This window comes from Pristis pectinata, chromosome 6, assembly GCF_009764475.1.
Source record: "Pristis pectinata isolate sPriPec2 chromosome 6, sPriPec2.1.pri, whole genome shotgun sequence".
Taxonomy (NCBI): domain Eukaryota; kingdom Metazoa; phylum Chordata; class Chondrichthyes; order Rhinopristiformes; family Pristidae; genus Pristis; species Pristis pectinata.
Window position 1 is genome coordinate 94,403,539 of NC_067410.1, and position 17,930 is coordinate 94,421,468.

A 17,930-nucleotide genomic window follows, 5' to 3' on the forward strand; every position below is an offset into this window, starting at 1 on the left:
GGCAGCCAAATTTGAAGAGATTCACAGTTCCTCCAGTCAAAGGCTTTAGTGATGTTGTCGGAGTTGTCATGCAGTGAGGATTAGTCCACTGTGTATCGAGATGGTTAGAATTCACATTACAATTCTGAGAGCAGCTCAGCTGTTGGGGGGAGGCAGTTGAGAAAGACAATGGTGATCTACAGCATAGGAACAGTTCATTCATCCCAATTTGTCTCTGTGGCTCTTTATGCTCCACACCAGCCTCCTCCCTCTCTATATCATCTAACCAAGTCAGGAGCTGTCACTTAGAAAATTCCATTCAAAATTCATCACTTTGTGCATTGGGATGAGAACTTAGCTGAGCAGATGGTTGAGCAGCACCACCATGAAGCTGGCACTTCCACACTGAATCTTTACTGCCAGCATCTGAAAGCTAGCACAGTGGAAAATGAACCTAATTTCATCTGGCAAACAACTCCATTGTGCAGCAAATAGAAAATTCCACCTGTCATGTTTGGTGAGATGATCCATTTTTAGCAGTTCCCCAGTGCTTTGCCCATCATGGCTACAGCACAGCTTCACATTTTGGCTTCAGTCACTGACACTGTCCAACAAAAGGTGCCACATCCTTTGACTCAAACATATGGGACAATAATGGGGTAGCTTGAACATCACAATGGTACCAGTACAGTGCTGGGAGACTAATATAGTCCCAATGCAGCACCAAGATATTAGAGCACAGTATGATTGTGATAATACTGTGAAAATCCTGCATCTAGATCTAAATAATTTTGTTTCACTTTCCTTTACAGTAGCTCTGTTGTATGAGCTTTGCTCTATTTACCTAACAATGTTCCTGGTTTTACACCCATTTTTATCCACAGGTCAATAGGGTCTCAAGAGTTGTGGCAACATTACTTTGCCTGAACCACTTAATGTATTTCATCGACGAAGTGGGAGTTGCTTCAAGGATATTTGTTGCCTTTGGCCTAAGGTTGTGGTAGTATCATTTTACAAACCTTTAATTTTGGCCCCATCTTAGCTGATTTTAATTACTTCACCAGTGTCCACTGTTCCTTTAGCTGCCAATGCTGCCTTTTTTTTGGTCAAATGCACTAACAACTTTTTATATGGCTTTAGTTGTTGTCTGGCCCTTCTGTGAAACACCTTGGGAGACTTTGCAATGTTAAAGACACCTCATAGGTTGAAGTTGTTATAGCTGTAATTATCATTCTTTGAATACAGACACATAAGTGACAGGATGATGAACCTCGAATGGCCTAAGGTCTGCTCTTTCTTTATTGACAGGTTACCTTGACATTACGAACCATGAGTTATTTGCTGAACCTTTGCACCATCAGATGACTTTGGTGCCACAGATATTTGTTTTAATGTTGAGATATATTGTGTGTTGCTCCCAAAGGACTGCTTTTCAATTCACTGACCAGTAGTGGAAACTAGACAGTTTCTATAACAGGTGGCTGACTTGCAAACCTTATCAAAATGGCACCAGTGTGTTACACACCTCAACATGCTCTTATTAATGTTATCCAAAACAATTCAGCACTGAAGTCACCCAAACAATGCCACAGAGACAAATTATGTGTTTGCAATGTATTGTTGGAAGGTGGCATTCAGTGCCAGAAGTGAAAAGTAAAAGGCTGGAATCTGGAGCAAAAAACAACTTGCTGGAGGAACTCAGCAGGCCATGCAGCACCTATTGAGAGAAATAAGCAGTCAATGTTTCGGGTCGAGACCCTTCTCTCTTGTGTTTTGCTGGAGGTGCTCAAGTGGGTCAAACAGCATCTCTGGAGGCAAAGGAATGGTCGATGTTTTGTGTCAGGACCCTGCATCAACACTGAGAGTATATAGGAAGATAGCCAGTATAAAGTGTTAAAGGGGGAGGGAGATGTTGTGTTTGTTCTTCATCACGAGACAAACTAGGCTTTAACATCTGAACATTTATTAAAACAACAAAACACCAACAGGCTGCAACAGACTTGCAACAGACAGGCTGGCTGCTTTTTCCGCTCTTTCCAGCCACTTCCTGTTCCCCCATGTGACCCCTTGCATTGCCTGCTGGGAACTGTAGTCCTTTGTTATAACTACATAATAACACATAATAACACATCCTCCCCCTTTAAAGAAAAAACAAACACAATACTTTGACCTTATAAATGTGCCAAGAACCCTTGTCCACTCAGCAGCTTTCAATCAGTCTCTGAGGTGGTTTTATGGTCCTTCTTGGTCTGGTACTTGTTTCTGCAGGTGTGTTGCTTTCATTTGCTGCATTGGTGTTTTCCTGGGAACTCTGATCCACATGTTCATTTTCTCCATATGCTAACCCCTTTGGTGTACTGACAGGAGAAGGGTCACAGCCATGGGTTGGAGCTTGTGGTCGTAGATCCACACAGTTCCTCCTCAGAGGTGTCCCTCGCTCCGTCTGGATCTGGTATGAATGTGGATTTACTTCCTCTTGCACAACTCCTTGCATGGACCATGTGCCAGAATCATGATCTCGGATTCGCACTTGATCCCCAGGCTTCAAGACTGGTAGGCTTTTCGCTGTCTTGTCGTGATTCCGTTTCTGTTTTTCTTTCCCTTCCTCTTTAGCCTGTTTGACCTTGTGTGCACCTTCAGGTGTCAACAGGTTTTCATGTATTGGAAGATTAGTGCGTATGCATCGACCCATCAGCATTTGGGCTGGTGAAAGGCCGTTCTGCGGGTGGCACACTTCTGTAAATCATTAGACTTCTACTGAAATCCTCTTGTCCATCTTGCGCTTTCTTCATAAGACCCTTCACCACCTTAACTGAACTCTCTGCTAGGCCATTAGATTTTGGGTGATGTGGGCTTGAGGTTATATGTCGAAACCCCCAAACATTGGCAAAGGATTCAAATTCACTGCTTGAAAATTGTGGACCAGTGTCTGATACTACTTCACATGGAACTCCATGCCTCGCAAACACAGCTTTCAGGAACGTGATAACTGCTTTGCTGGACGTTGATTGCAGTGTCGCAACCTCTGGGTAATTGGAAAAGTAGTCTGTTACAACAATATGGCTCTTCCCATTACAGTCAAACAAATCCACTCCAACTTTGAAATACGGCCTGTCTGGTACAGGGTGTAGTGTAAGTGGTTCTACTTGCTGCTTTGGTCTGTAGGTAAGGCATATTTCACATGAAGCAGTAGTCCGGCTGATGTCTTGGTTCATTCTTGGCCAGTACATCACTTCATGTGCTCTACATTTACATTTTTCCTCCCCAAGATGCCCTTCTTGTATCTTCTGGAGCATCTCATTGTGTAGTGACACTGGAATCACAAACCTGTTCCATTTGAAGACTATATCTTTCACTACTGACAGTTCAGCTCTGCATGCCCAATAATCCCAAATAGACATTGGACAGTCATCCTTTGCTGCAGGCCATCCTTTCCATATTGTATCCTTGAGGACTGTCATTGTTTCATCTGCCTCTGTTGCTTTCCTAATCTGCTCTGTTCTATCCGGAGATACTGGAAGAGAGGTGACTATCATGTCAACATAGGCCTGTACATCTGCATTAACCGGTTGGTCACTTTTTTCTGTCTTGTCGACTGCTCGAGACAGAGCATCAGCAGCAAACATATATTTTCCCGGTGTGTAGATCATCTTCACATCATATTTCTGCAGCCTTATCAATATGACAGTCATTCAGTGGTTTGGACATAATTGAGACCAATGGTTTATGGTCTGCCTCCGCTTCAATAGCTTGCCCATAGATGTACTGATGGAACCTTTCACATGCATATGTAGTGGCGAGAAGCTCTTTCTCTATTTGTGCATAGTTGGCTTCCGCACTTGTTAAAGCCCTTGATGCATAGGCCACAGGTTGCCATTTGCCATCATGCTGCTGCAGTAGTACTGATCCAAGGCCGTGCTGGGACACATCAGCTGATATCCTGATACACCCTTCCGGATCATAAAACTTCAGCATGGGCTTTTCAGTTAGGACCCTTTCAATGTCTGGAAACACCCTTCTTGCTCATGAGACCAAATCCATTCATTTTCTTGCTCAAGGAGTGACCTAAGTGGTGCTGACACTGTTGACAGTCGAGGGAAGAACTTAGCCAGGCAAGTCACCATCCCTAAGAAACGTTGCACCTCCTCTTTGTTTTGGGGCCTCTCCATGTTTTCAATGGCTGACGTCTTTCTTAGGTCAGGCTTCACTCCCTCTTCAGATATGACATCTCCTAAGAAGGTCAGTGTCTTCACACCAAACTCACATTTCTCTTTATTTAATTTCAAATTGACATTCCTTGTCACGTCAAGCGCTTGTCTCAGTCGAGTATCGTGTTCCTCCTCGGTGGACCCCCAGACGATGATGTCATCCATCATGGTCTTGACACCAGGTATGCCCTCGAAAATCATGTGGATGGTTTTGTAGTAGACTTCTGGTGCAGACAGGATCCCATATGGCAGCTGAAGATAGTGATATCTTCCATGTGGTGTGTTAAAAGTAAACAGTCTCGAACTTGCCTCATCAAGCTTCATCTGCCAAAAGCCAGACGATGCGTCGAGCTTGCTAAACCATTTGGCACCTGAAAACTGGGACATGATCTCCTCCCATGTTCTTCTTCCCACAGCTATTGCAGGACTTCCCATAAGCAGGGCACATCTTTGGAATGTGTTTACCTCCACATCTGCTGCATTTGCTGTTTGAGCCTTCCTCTTTGATTTGCTGTTGCTTTCGGAAACACCTTGGGAGCTGCTTCTCTGTTTTCACAGAATGTACTGTTGTGTCTGCTCTGTACAGCTCCTTAGCTTGTGGTCGTGTGGTTTCTGCAGACCTACACATATTCACCACCTTTTCCAGGGTCAAATCTTTTTCATGCAACAGTCTTTCTCTGAGTCCATTATCTGGAATTCCACAAACTATTCTGTCTTTAACTAGTGAGTTTCCCAAATCTCCAAATTCACAAGACTTACTCAGTGTATGAAGCTCAACTAAGTATTGGACGAAGCTAACACCTTGTTTCTGGTCACAGGAAAAAAAGTTATATCTCTCAAATGCGATGTTTTTACTTGGAATAAAATACTCCTCAAATTTTCCCATCAATGTGCCCAATTCAAAAGCTGTCTCTTCAATTTGAAAGCTGTTATAGATGTCCAAAGTATCTTCACCAATCACGTGCAGAAAAATAGAGGCTTTCAATTTTTCATTGTTCCTTCCCACTCCACTAGCATCCAAATATATGTTGAATCACTGTTTGAAGCATTTCCAATTATCGGTGAGATTGCCAGTAAACTGCATAGGCTTGGGAGGACTTAGCTTATCCATAACGGGAACTCTCAACCTCTCACCTGATTCTCTCTTGGCAAATCCGGTGACTGCTGAACTTCAGGAACAATGTGCTCCTTCGACACGCCGGCTGGCTTTTTCACCGTCTTCTTACAATTTTCTTTCGTACTCACTGAGTCTCTTTCCCAATTGCACACCGTATTCGTTTACTTTCCTTGTTCAGACCTCACACCAACTTCTGACACCATGTTGTGTTTGTTCTTCATCACGAGGCAAACTTGGCGTGGTTTTAACATCTGAACATTTATTAAAACAACAAAACAACAACAGGCTGCAACAGACTTGCAACAGACAGGCTGGCTGCTTTTTCCGCTCTTTCCAGCCACTTCCTGTTCCCCCATGTGACCCCTTGCATTGCCCGCTGGGAACTGTAGTCCTTTATTATAACTACATAATAACACAGGGGGGAGGCAGGTGAGGTGGGGGATAATGGGGAAATGGAGCCAGGTTGGTGGAAGGGGAGGGGGAGTTCAGAGACAAGAGGCTGGAGGGTGATAGGTGGAAACAATGAGGAAAAAAGGGCATATGAAACCAGATTGGGGGGGATGGGAGGGGTAAGGTAGAGACAGAGGCTGGAAGGTGATAAGTAGAACCAGGTAAGAGATGAATAATGAGCAAATGGAACCCGATGAGGAAGGGGATAGGAGGGATAGGCCAAGGGAGAAGAAACCCAGGTGGGTTTATGTGTGGGTGATGAGCAGATGGAACTAGGTGAGGGAGGGTGATGAATCTTAGGAGCGGGGGGGGGGGGGTGGGTGCAGAATGAAAATGGTGAACAAAGGGAGAAAGACCCTGGGTGGACCAGTAGGAGTGGGAATGGAACTCTGGGGGAGTGGGTTACCTGAAACTGAAAAATTCAATGTTGATACTGTTAGATTGTTGGCTACCCAAGCAGAATATAAGATGTTGGTTCATCTGTTTTGTGTTTAGCTTCATCATGGCACAGACAGATCAGTATGGGAATAGGGAGGGAAGGTGAAACGGCATGTAACCAGGAGCTTAAGATGGCCATTGTGGACAGAGCACAGGTGCTCTGCAAAATGGTGGCCTAGTCTACGATTGGTCTCGCCGATGTAGGCAAAACCAAATCAAGAGCACCAAATGCAATAGATCAGGCTTGAGGAGGTGCACATGAATCTCTGCCTCTGGAAGGGCTGTTCAGGTCCCTGGATGGTGGTGAGGAAGTGTTGTGCCTCCTATAGTTCCAGGGGAATGTACTAGGGGATGGATGAGGACGGATGAGTGGACCAGGGAGTCAAGTGGTGCCCGTGGAAAGCAGAAAGGGAAGGAGAGAGGAAGATGTGACTGGTGGTGAGATCCCTTTGCAGCTGCCTGAAATGGTAAAAGATGACATGTTCCTCCTCTCCTGCTTATTTTCACCTATGTTTTGAGACAGATAGGATCACTGAAAGATTTCACAGGACATATCTGAATGGGCTGCCTGGGATCACAGGAGAGTTAACCAATTACTTTGTGACAGTCTTTAAACTTGAAGTGACACTTACCTGTCAGCGACAAATTGCACACTTAACAATAACATTGTGAATGTTAAAATAGGTGACGATGGCACCTTATCCAGAATTAGAAACTTTAAATTACCTCTTTGACCCTTAATAGATTAATTCTGAGATGACTTGATTAAGGTCTACAAAATAATGAAGGGGTTAGATAGCGTTCACCTTGAAAAGTCATTTCCGTTTGATAGGTTGGGGTGGATCAGGCATTGTGCAAATTAATTATGCAAGAGAAGAAATAGGTCAGATGCTCCCTATTTCCCAGAGCTGAGTAGACCCAAAGAATAGGCTCCAAGCTTTTGTGATGAGTGCTGATTCTCTGTGTACCAATGAGAGAGAATGGAATTGGTTTGCCAGCTGGGTCAGAGCACACAGAATAGAAGATATAGGTAGAAATTAATTGGCTAATATGAAGTCTTAGTTTAGATTCACTCACCTGTAGCGGTTGGAGGGAAAATTTCCAGATCATTTCTTATTTAGTTAGCCAGGACTGTTTGATCTGAATCCTCACCTCACCCAGGAGAATACAAGAGGTGGTGAGTCTCCAGATGGGAGATGTTGGACAGCACATCTTCACCAGCAAGTTTTCATGCACCAGCTGGTCGTTTAAAATCCTTGCTTGGCTTTTTCTTAATTTAGCAAATACTCCGGATAAAAATAAGTAATTTGCTGTTTTTCTTCCTTGCACTTAGCTGGATGTTCTTTATTTCCCAGTGATTGTTTTACATCAACAATACAACTAGAAAAACAAATTGGTTTTCAAACTAGTTGTAAGTTCAGCTGATATTTCCTCTGTTTGACAGTTAGGTATTATTACCAACATCTCCAGCTGGAGTATAAAGCTATCAGCTGCACCATGAACTCCCTCTGTTTTGTCCCCAGAAGGAAGAGTTCCAGTAGTTCTGGGGAGAGATTGGATAAGCTGGCCTTGTTTTTCCTGGAGTGACCTGATTTAAGTATATAGAACTATTAGAGGCATTTATTATTTTTTAGGGTAGATAGTCAGAATCTTTTTCCCGTGGTAGGAAATAAGAGGGCATAGGTTTAAAGGTGAGAGGAAGGAGATTTAAAGGGGATTTGAGGGGAAGTCTTTTTACACAGAGAGCAGTTGATAGTTGGGACTCGCTGCCAAGGGAGGTTGTGGAGACAGATTCAATCACTATGTTTAAGAGACATTTAGGCAGGGACCTAAATAGGCAAGGCATGGAAGGTTACAGATCTAAGATAAGATATTTATTTATTAGTCACATGTACATCGAAACACACAGTGAAATGCATCTTTTTGCATTACTGAGAATGGGCTGGGGGCAGCCCGCAAGTGTCGCCACTCTTCCGGCGCCAACATAGCATGCCCACAGCTCCTAACCTGTATGTCTTTGGAATGTGGGAGGAAACCGGAGCACCCGGAGGAAACCAGAGCACCCAGAGGAAACCCACACAGACACAGGGAGAACCTACAAACTCCCTACAGGCAGCAGCGGGAATTGAATCTGGGTTGTTGGCGCTGTAGTAATGTTACGCTAACCGCTACATTACCGTGCCTAATGCAGGCAAATGGGATTACTGTAGATGAGTAAGAAGATTGGATGGATATGATCGGCCAAAGAGCCCATTCCTGTGCTGTACAACTCTAGAACAGTCGGACAATTTCATTTATCACATTAATGTTGCCGATTCAGTTTGAAATGAAGGTGAGTTTTGTTTTGTGGACCTAGTGTTTCATCTCTTTGGAATAAGTTTGAAAATGTCCCAAATTAATTTCCTGTCCTCCAGGAAGAGGAGACCATTGAGTTGTCACTCTTAATTATCATTCAGCTGGACCTTGGATGTGAACAAATGATTTGTCACAGAACCATTTAAGGTCCAATTAATTACTTAGCAAGTGCTATTTTTAAAACCAGTTATTTACAGATAGAAAAGTGTTTCATTTTATATTATTGATCCAGAATACTGAGATGCATGGGATCCATTGTAACTTGGTAGTTTGGTTTCAGAATTGGCTTGCCTGTGGAAATCAGAGGGAGTGGTAGAAGGGTGTTATTCTGGCTGGAGGTCCGTGACCAGTGGTGTTCCACAGAGATCAGTGCTGGGGCCTCTGCTGTTTGTGATGTACAGTATATAAATGACTATCAATAACTTGAATGAAGATGTAGATGGGTAGGTTAATAAGTTTGCAGACAAAACAAAGATTGGTGGAGTTATGGACGGTGTAGAGGGCTGTTAAAGGATACAGCAGAATATAGATCAGTTTACAGATATAGGCGGAGAAATGGCAGATGGAGTCTAATCCAAGCAAGTGTGAGGTGTTGCACTTTGCGAGGTCAAACGTAAGGGGAAAGTATACAGTTAATGGCAGGACACTTAACTGCTGGATGTACAGAGGGATCTTGGGGTCCAAGTCCATAGCTCATTGAAAGTGACCATGCAAGTAGATAGGGTGGTTAAAAAAAGGCATATGGCATCCTTGCCTTCATTGGTTGGGGCATTGAATATAAGAACAAGGAAGCTACGTTGCAGCTATGTAAAATTTTGGTTAGGCTGTACTTTGAGTATTATGTGCAATTCTGATCACCCCATTACAGGAAGGATGGGAAGGCTTTGGAAAGGGTGCAGAAGAGGTTTACCAGGATGCAGCCTGGATTAGAGGGTATGAGCTATAAGGAGAGATTGGACAAACTTGGGTTGTTTTCTCTCAAGCATTGGAGGCTGAACGGAGACCTGATAGAAGTTTATAAAATTATGAAAGGCATAGATAGGGGTAGACGGTCAGAATCTTTTTCCCAGGGTGGAAATGTCAAGTACTAGAGGGCATGCATTTAAGGTGAGAGGGGGAAAATTTAAAGGAGATGTGTGGGGCAAGTTTTTTACACGGAGAGGGGTAGGTGCCTGGAACAGGCTGCCTGAGGTCGCAATGGAAGCAGATATGATAATAGTGTTGAAGCTTTTAAATAGACACATGAATATGCAAGGAATGGAGGGATCTGAATCATGTACAGGCAGAATAGAGTTAGTTTAATTTGGTATCATATTCAGTGCAGACATTATGGGTCATAGGGGCCTGTTCCTGTGATGTCCTGTTCTATGTTCTATTTGGTGGACCTACTTACCTCCAAACTTCATTTATTCTGTCCCCACAAATCTGAAATTACTACATCTCCAAATGGTACCTTGATGGATTGTAGTCACTTTGATCTACAGAAATGACTCCCAACCATGCTTGGAAGGTTTCTACTGTCAAAAGACTTTTTTCCAGTCTGCTGTCTTCTTTCCTATTGGGTTTTGCCTACCTATCCAGAAAATTATTTTTCACTGTCAGCCTCAGGTGTGTAAAATGTTATCACTTCCACCAAATTGCAGCCTCCCTTAGAAAACAAGCTTGTTTCATAGTAATCTGACACTGCCAGAGATATTTGAAGTATTGCCTAAGAGGTTTTGCCTGCAACAATAAAAAATTGTTTTCAGTTAATTATCTTGTGCTTGCAGAGTTGTCATGAATATTAGCTTCAAAAACATTTTAGTACTTTCATAGTTTTCATTCTATTCCAATGATGCTGTTCTTTAAATAAAGTGTTCTTTGAAGCTTTGAACAAGGGGTTATGTGTGTACACAAGGTAAGAAGATTAGGCTTCTACTGTTCAGCATTAACATTAGAAAAAGCAGACAGAAAAGATGTAAAAGTATCAAGGCATGAGTAAAACTATTCCTATCTGGTAGCTGTAGAAGAAAATAATTAGTCTCCCTTAAATTTGTCTGATGTTGAGTACATCTGTATTTTTGGGGGTTTAGAAGAATGAGGGGTGACCTTATTGAAGCATGTAAGACCCTAAGTGGAATATGTAGATGCTGACATTTTCTACAAACAGGAGTCTCAAACAAGGGGACATAGTTACAAGGTTAGGGGGTGGTTATTTAAAAATGAGATGCAGAGGAATTTCTTCTGACAGAAGGTGGGCAATCTCTGGAATTCTCCATCCTGGAGCATTGCAGAGAGAAGATCATTGGAGATACTTAAAGAGGTTGAAAGGGGAGGAATTGAGTGCTATGGGGAACTGGCACAGAGTTGAGACCTGGGACAGATCAGCTGTGGTCATACTGAACTGTAAGGAGGCTTGATGGGCCAGATGACCTACCCCCATCCAAGTTTCTTATTGTTTTGTATCCCATATCAATGTTCCTTCCAATAGGTAAATATCCAAGCAGAGAATTCTTTCTTCCCAATTTTAATGTGACAGTAATATACCCCAAAGACATACAGGTTTGCAGGTTAATTGACCGCAGTAAATTGCTGTAGTGTGTAGGTAAATAGCAGAATCTGAGGGGAGTTGATGAGAATGCAGGGAGAATAAAATGAGATCTGTTTTGGATAAGTATAAATGGGTGCTTGATGGTCAGTGCAGACTTGAAGGAAGGAAGGGTCTGTTTCCATGTTGTATGACTCAATGACATATGTGCCTCAAATCATTCTCAGTGGCTTACAGGCTTCATTTAACAAAGAAATAACCCAATTACCCCCAGTCAGTCTGGGAAGAGTTTTGTCACTTTATGAAGACTTGGATTTAACAACAGTTTAATCTTGTATGTTGTACAATTGTTTATGATAACTGAACCAAATTCAGTTAAGACATTGTTAGTACAGAGAATATTTTTCAGTGTTATTTGACAGAGAGTGCATATTTAATAAAACCCTTGAGTTTACTCCTGCTATAGACATAATGGAAGAACCAACTGGGAATAGAGTAGATACAGAAAAATCCTGGCTTAATCACTGCTGTACATCATTTGGCCCTTCCAGCCTGATCCACCATTCTATATAAACATAGCTGATCATTCAAATTCAGTACCCCTGTTGCTGCTTTCTCCCTGTACACCATGATCTCTTTAGCCATTAGAACTCTTAAGTATTTCTTAAACATATTTAATGATCTGGCCTCAACTGCCATCTGTGGAGGAGAATTTCACAGCTTCACCACTCTCTGGGTGAATAAATTTCTCCTCAACTCCGTCCAAAATGGTTTACCCCACATCCATAGGCCGAGACCCCTAGTTCTAGACTTTCCCACCATCAGAAACATTTCTCCTGCATCTGATCTGCTGATTCCACCGATGCATGGAATCATCCTGTATTTCTAGGACTACTTCCTTAAGTGCACTGGGATTCAGGCTGGACATTATTGGCTTCCAATCTCATCAACCTTCCTTATAACATTTCCCTGCTAGTGCCGATTTCATTCACTTCCTCCCCCTCACTAGACTCTTGGTTCCCTAACTTTTCTGGGAGGCTATTTGTGTCCTTCTACATCAGGGCAGACCTGAAGTACTTGCACAATTGGTCTGCCGTTTCCTTGTTTCCCATTCCTAAATAAAATATGGACTAGGTAAAACATTCTTTCAGGCAGAATGTGAAGCTGATATTAAAATATATGTCTGTGTTTATGCAAATGTCACGCTGTAAATTTTTTATAAGTTGATACGGCAAAATATAAATTATGAATTTATTTGTGACTACATTTACTCAAATTTGATTTCATATGATAAACGTATAAAATATGAAATCAGCTCTGTGACCACCTCTGTGAATAAACAATTGGAACCTTATCTCAGTAAGACATTCTATAACATCTGGAGAGATCATGCACTGCTCATTTTCACAAAGATTAAAAAGCAGAGCCATATAGAGAGTGACAGATACCTCCAAGCGAATTACAGGCTGAAATCTAATCAAGAATTTCAGATGATTAAAATAAAGAACAATGGGCATTCTGAAAATGAATTACTGATGGCACTCTAGTTGAGGGAACAAAATGGTTCATGTGCAGAATCAAGGAGCAGGTTGTGAACCATTTTCTAATTTAGAAGTCCAGATGGCTTACTCATAGGAGAATGGATACCTGGGAATAATTATAAGGGTCCTGACATCAGTTAACTTTTCAATTGTGATCAAGCAACAGGTTTGGCAGAAAGAGAAGCTAATGCATATGCAGATGGCCAGAATTTGTTGTCATCACTGACATCTGACAACTCAGGTAATCCTTCCAGCGGGAACAACAGGAAAGTCAAACTGATGTCGAGGTGCTTTCAATGCTGTAATAGGATCGTATGGCTGTGCTGGAGGAGAGCACGTCCAGTGAAATGTTTTGCCAGCTGCTTTCTGGCAGCTAAAATTGTCACAGACTGATGCCTAGGAATGAATGGCATCTGTTTAAGCTCGTTAAATTGTGGGTGCATGAATAGGCCAAAAGTCTGGCACTTGGTGCGCCAAGACCTGAAGCATCATGCAAATACGCCTTGCAGAAGGAAAAGTACTCTGCCACTGTGAGACGTGTGAAGGAAATCAAGTAAGTGGGTATGGGGTTGGGTTGAAGTAGTGTCTTGTTGAGGAAAGAAGTCACATTGTGGGGGATTGAGAGTCTGGAATGGAAAGGACAGGGTTCATCAGGCTGGGAGCAGGAGAAGGGTCCAGCTTCAGAGTGCAGTCAATTTTCCAGTGGCAAAGTGCTGACAGCTTCTTCTAGAATTCTGCATGTCTGCAGAATTGCAAAGCCGCCTTCAGTTTAGTGAAGCAATATTGGTCTCTTTTACTGATATTTGCAGAAAAAAATTCAAGTCTAGTGACCGAAGAAGAACGCCCCTACAAATCAACTGGTCAGTTTCAACCAAAAAATAGATCGAACAAACTGCTTTCCCAAGAAGACCATGGAGAATTTCTTACCTCAGGTGGATTGATGGTTGCTTTCACTGCCGAAGCAAAATACTGAATGTGAAATTTCCAGAGAAGTGCGTGAGGCCCCCTGTATATGACCAAGCAAATCTTTCTTCCATTAAACTAAAGGTTTTCCTGGTTGTTCGGACAAGCTCTGTCTGCTGCAAATGAAATTCACTGCACTACCCATCTCATGTTCTTCCTTAAAGAAATACTATATTTCCTTTACCCATAATTTATCGGTGCATTCTGAGCAGAATACCTCCTCATAGTCACAAATGTCACCCTATTTTAATACCTAAGGTGTTCTTGTCAAGAAAGGAAAAGAAAATCTTCAGCCTTCCAATCCTATAAGGAGAAAGCTCAATGTAACCCTCAGAAAAGAACATTGATTTTCCTAGAGACGCAAGAGACCGCAGATGCTGTAATATGGAGCAAAAAATGAGCTTCTGGAGCAACTCAGTGGATCAGGCAGCATCTGTGGAGGGAAATGGACAGTAAACTTTCAGCTCAAGGCCCCTTATCTGGATTTTTCTGGATCAAATTTGTATTTTCAATGCAAATGAACTTTGGATCGGATGAGAGTCATTAACGATGCAGTCATTTGTATTTCTGTTGTTTTGCTCATTATTAAAATGTCCCATCCACTGTGAATGGATGTGGTGCCACAGCCGAGATCACAGAAACACCCCGTTTCCTTTCTATCTGCCATGATGAGCAGTGAAAGGTGTGGCATCTGGTGACGGACAATATGGGGAAGAATAGTGAAAACAACTCATATAAAGAAAGATGGAGTAGCGACAGGGAGGCTTTGGTAGGTTAGCCTGAAATATTGTTTTTCTTAATTTAGGGTGGCATGGAATAATTTTCAGGAGCAGAGAGGAGGCTTGTTCTGTGCTACAGACTTGGGAGGAGGAGAGGCAAATTTAATCAGCAATAGTCAAGACAGGTATTGATTCTTTACCTGAATCTGCGTCTAAATAAGGCATGTCACAAAAAGGAGGATAAAGGGGTCAGGCACAGTGCCAAACATCAACCCTTCCTCATCCAAAACACCAAAGGCAACAATATCAGCCTATTACTTTAAGTCTGAACAAATTATTTTAAAGGAAATAGCTGCGGATAAAATTCATTCTTTGGAAATATGGGTGACAGTCACTTTTGAGAATTGAATTGTAAATTGCTGTTCTTGCCATGACCTCCAATATTCCAGTGGGAATGACAACGTGCTCACTGCTGAAACCTCAGCTGCAATAGTACTTCCACTACTTTCATGGTTCAATTGTTCTGCGTTCAAGTTTTATATTTGGAACTGACCAACCCTAAGCATTTTTTTAAAAGCAGTTTGCATTGCAGAAAATGAAGTATGTCATCTTTCTTTGCAGCTTTGCAGAAATAATATTTATTTTATTAACAGTCATATGCTCTTCCCTCTCCTCAGCAGCTGATGCCACCGTGTTCATTCTGCTCCTGGCCTGGCAAACAATAGTTTGAGAGTTCAGATTCACACGCCCTGAAAATGAATCCAGTCAACAGGAAGGTAGGAACAGGAATGGTTCATTCACCACCTGATGCAATTCAGTCATGCATGGTTTATATTTACTTTTCATGTCTTAGCTCCATACTCACAGAGTCCCAGAGTTATATAGCACAGAAAGAAGCCCTTTGGCCCAACTCGTCCATACCAACCAAGTTGGTATTGGTATTGGTTTATTATTGTCACTTGTACCAAGGTACAGTGAAAAACTTGTCTTGCATACCGATTGTACAGGTCAATTCATTACACAGCACAGTTACATTGGGTTAGTACAGAGTGCATTGATGTAGTACAGGTAAAAACAATAACAGTATAGAGTAAAGTGTCACAGCTACAGAGAAAGTGCAGTGCAGTAAGGTGCAAGGTCACAACAAGGTAGATCGTGAGGTCATAGTCCATCTCATTGTATAAGGGAACCATTCAATAGTCTTATCACAGTGTGGTAGAAGCTGTCCTTGAGCCTGGTGGTACGTGCCCTCAGGCTCCTGTATCTTCCACCCGATGGAAGAGGAGAGAAGAAAGAATGACCCGGGTGGGTGGGGTCTTTGATTATGCTGGCTGCTTCACCCAGACAGCGAGAGGTAAAGACAGAGTCCAAGGAGGGGAGGCTGGTGCCCCTGATGCGCTGGGCTGTGTCCACAACTCTCTGCAGTTTCTTGCAGTCCAGGGCAGAGCAGTTGCCTTACCAAGCCGTGATACATCCAGATAGGATGCTTTCTATGGTGCATCGGTAAAAGTTGGTGAGAGTCAAAGGGGACAAACCGAATTTCTTTAGCCTCCTGAGGAAGTAGAGGCGCTGGTGAGCTTTCCTGGCCATGGCATCTACGTGATTTGACCAGGAAAGGCTGCTGGTGATGTTGCCTATCTGAGCTAGTCCCATTTGCCTGCTTTTGGCCCATATCCCTCTCTAGTTTTCTTATCCATGTACCTGTCCAAATGTCTTTCAAATGTTGTAATTGCACCTGTCTCTACCATTTCCTCTGGGAGCTTGTTCCACGTACCCACCACTCTCTGTGTGAAAAAAGTGTGCCTCTCAGGTCCCCTTTAAATCTGTCCCCTCTCACCTTAAAACTATGCCCTCTAGTTTTAGATTCCTCAGCAAAGGAGGGTGTGACCATTCAACTTATCTATGCCCCTCATGATTTTGTATACCTCTGTAAGGTCACCCCTCAGCCTCCTACAGTCCAGGGAAAAAAATCCCAGCTTATCCAGTCTCTCCTTAAAACTGAAGCCCTTCAGTCCCAGTAAAACCCTTGTGAATCTTTTTTGCACCCTTTCTAGCTTAATGACATCTTTCTTACAGCTAGGTAACCAGAAATGCACACAATACCCCTAGGGTGGTCTCAATGTGATGTCCCAACTTATTTTTCTGATCAATGAAGGCAAGGATGCCAAACACCTTCATCACCCTGTCTGCCTGTGTCACCACTTTTAGGGAACTATGTACTTGTAACCCTAGGTCTCTCTGTTCTACAACACTCTCCAAGGCCCTGTCATTTACTGTGGAAGTCCTGCCCTGGTTTAACTTACCAAAATACAACACTTGGCACTTGTCTGAGTTAACTTCTATATGTCATTTCTTTGCCCCTTCTTTCCCAGTTGATCTCAATTCTTAGATAAACCTTCTTCACTATACCACCAATTTTGGTGTTATCCACAAGCTTACTAACTACGCCTGTTACATTCTCATCTAAATCATTAAACTAGATGATAAACAACAGTGGACCCAGTACAATTCTCTGCAGTACACCACTGGTCACAACCCTCCACTACCACCCTCTGACTGCTTCCAACAAGCCAATTCATATCCATTTGGCTAGCTCACCCTGCTTCCCATGTGATCTAACCTTCCGGACCTAACCTACCATGTGGGACCTTGTCAAAGGCCTTGCAAAAGCCCATGTTGACAACATCTACCGTCCTGCCCTTCATCAATCCTTTTGGTCACCTCTTCAAAAAACTCAGTCAAATTCACAAGACATGATTTCTCATGCACAAAGCCATGCTGACTATCCCTAATCACTCCTTGCCTTTCCAAATGCAGATAGATCATCTCTCACAGAATCCCCTCCAGTAACTTTTCCACCACAGATGTTGGGCTCACCAGCCTGTAGTCCCCTGGCTTGTCCTTGCAGCTCTTCTGAAAAAAAGGCACAACATTAGCCACCCTCCAGTCTTCCCATACCTCACCATGGCTAACGATACCACAAATATCTCTGCCAGGGCCCCAGCACCTTCTTCTCTGGCTCCCACATTATCCTGAGATATATTTTGTCAGGTTCCAGGGATTTATCCACCTCTATTCACTTTGAGACTGCCAGCAGCTCCTCCTGTAATATGGCTATGTTTCAGGACGTCATTATTCTCTTCCCTGAATTCCCTAGCTTCCATGACCTTTTCCACATTGAGAAATATTCATTTAAGGCCTCGCCTATCTCCTGTGGCTCCATACATGGATGACTACATTGGTCCTTCAAGGGCCCTATTCTTACCCTGGTCACCATTTTGTTCTTAAAATACTCATAGAATCTCTTAAGATTCTCCTTTACCTTATCTGCCAAAGGTGTCTCTTTTCGCCCTCTCATTCCCTCTTAAGTATAGTCCTCAAGGGGTTCGCTTGATCCCAGCTACCTATACCTGACATATGCCTAATTCTTTTTCCTGACCAGAACCTCGATATCCCTCATCAACTAGGGTTCCCTACTCCTACCAGCCGTGCCCTTCCCTCTAACAGGAGCATGCTGGCCCTGAACTCTCCATGTCTCACTTTTAATAGACTCCCTCTTGCCAGACGTCCCTTTAGCTGCAAACGGCGTCTGCCAACCAACCTTTGCAAGTTCCTGTCTATGGCCATCAAAAT